Genomic DNA, 2,470 nt, shown 5'->3' on the forward strand with positions numbered 1-2,470 from the left:
GGCCACGGGGGGGGGGGATTTATCAAATCTGGAGCAGTTGCCGATAGTAACCAATCGGCTTTGAAAATGAAAGAATCTGGAGCATTTGCCCATGGCAACCAATCCGCTTCTTTCTGCTTCAGTTTTTTTATTTCAATTCCCTCACAAACTGAAAAGAACATTGTGCACGGAAGATTAAGTGATCCATATAAAACTGTTCGTTTAGTTTATATTGCCCTTCGCTGAGCACAGATGAAATCAGGCCTTCAACACACGGCCATTGTTAAATCTTGGCTTCAAAACGCCAGTTGAGACAACATCAAGCTTTAGTTGGCATTTACAATGTCCATCAGCTTTCTCTTCATGCTCCAGCCTGGGAGTGTCAAGTATGGATCCTAATGGGAGTGCTGGCTGAAGCTTTTAAATACGGCTCCGTCCAGCACTCCCTAGAAGATCGGTATTCTTATAAACAATGCTTAGGGCCTCAGGCATACAATAAAAGCCCACATACACAATGCCTTTTAATGAGAACAATCAATCTTTTGGGCAAAATAAATGGAAAAAGTAGGTACCTCAAATCCTGAAAATGCTGCATAGTATTCCTATACATTAATTTTTATTTCCTTGTAAAAAAAATTGCAACCATTTTTTTTTTTTTAAACTGTATTTACCTGTATAGCTTTTAGTAAACCCGATGGAGTTTATTATATATGTAGTATGTTTAGAGTGTCTAGTCTACCTATATTCCCGTCACACTGCCTTTGAGGTCTTTTTATTTTTTTGCAGATTTGGGCTGTGGAATCTGACACAATGCTGATTCAGAAATAAGGCAATATATACTTCAGAAATAAAAAAATAAAAAAAATGTATAATATATAATTTTCTACCTAACTTGCAACACTGTATTTGCAATTCATAGAAACCTTTTTACAGTGGAGTTTATATTGTCTTACGGCGTGTTCATTTATCCCATTTTAACCTATTTGCATCAGCACCTCCTGCAGCAAATGAAGGGTTAAGTGTATTTGAACGCTTTCTAGAATACATAGTTTGCACTATATTTTATTTTATTTTTTTCCCCTCCATTTGCAATAATAAAGTTTCACTGACAGCCCTTATCCTGGTTTTTTTCCCCTTCCTTTTTAACGTGTGTACCGGAATACTAAAAGCTTTAGTTTTTAAATGTGGTTTTATCTTCTCCAAATGCTGTAAACTCCTGACAGACTGATGTGAATGAAATTTTATCAAGTTATTTTGTATGGTGTCAATTTTTGTCTTTTTTTCCCTGATAGTATGTTAATAAAATAAAGTCTTTAAGCTTTTGTTTGGTTTGTTTTTTGTCTTAATTTTGATGTCCATGGTTTAATGGTGAGTGTTTTGTGTTCATGTTCCAAGAAGTGAAGACCGCACACCAGACCTCCATTTTGCTTCAAATGTTATAAGTGAACATTCTATTTGCCTGGGTCCTGCTGATGCATTTCACTCAAAAAATAAGCTTGGTCATAGATCTTCAGTCAAACACGTCAGCTGGAGGGGACCTAGTTGGGTGTATTGTTCATTGGAACAAAAAAAACAAAAGTTATGAGCAGTGAGGTTTTTTTGTGTTTGGCCTTCATTTCTTTAGACATGTATGTGCAAGCTGTGCAGTAACAGCCGGTCCCATCCCCACAGTACAGTTTTTGTTTTACTGTGCCTCAACAAGACATGGCTATACCGCTCCCAGCCTCACCCTGCACAGAGATGTTCCACCTTGTGGGACAACCATCTTAAGCCTAGCAGACAGAGCAATGGTCACTGGGGTTTACACAGAATAATAGCTGCCACCATGTGCTTTTTAACGGAAACACAAACCGTTCCCTGCAAATGCTGTGACGAATCAAAACTGTAAGCAATGCCTATGATGTGATGTCCCTCCAGACAGGAATATAACCGGTTTTACAATATAGAAGTGTTCTCCATAGAGACAAAGGTTTATTTAGAATGTAGAGAGATCAGCTTAATGAATGTAAAATATGTTTTTTAATAGAAATGGTGCAGGAAAATTATACCGAGAAAAGATGTTGCATAAAAAGACAAATAATGCAACAGTAAAACAAAAAGAAAAGGAGGGGAAGTACCTAGCGAAGTCCATGGCTTCCAGCAGAGTGCAGTCACTGAAATAGAAAATGGAACAAGCATTGAAGGTTCTGTTCTTGATGGTACATGAGAGCTTTCCAGCTGTCTTGTGCAGCAGCTTTTTATGGGTCACTGAGCCAGCCTTCCACCTAATCAGAAAGGCTCGGAGGGACTGCAACTGACCCTCCCAGAATCTCAGTTGCACAACAGTAGCTATATACATGCGTTACCACTTGATAAACAATAGAGTCTTATGGACCTCCTAAGCCAACAGTATTCTGTACGCCTGTACTTGTGGGATTCAGGCAAGACCACGTATATTAACGGTGGGATAACGAGGATCTTAGCACAATTTTGAGTGTGTCCCCCCACCCCC

The sequence above is a fragment of the Nanorana parkeri genome, unplaced genomic scaffold (genome assembly GCF_000935625.1).
Source record: "Nanorana parkeri isolate BGI_ZX_2015 unplaced genomic scaffold, ASM93562v1 scaffold680, whole genome shotgun sequence".
NCBI classification, from domain to species: domain Eukaryota; kingdom Metazoa; phylum Chordata; class Amphibia; order Anura; family Dicroglossidae; genus Nanorana; species Nanorana parkeri.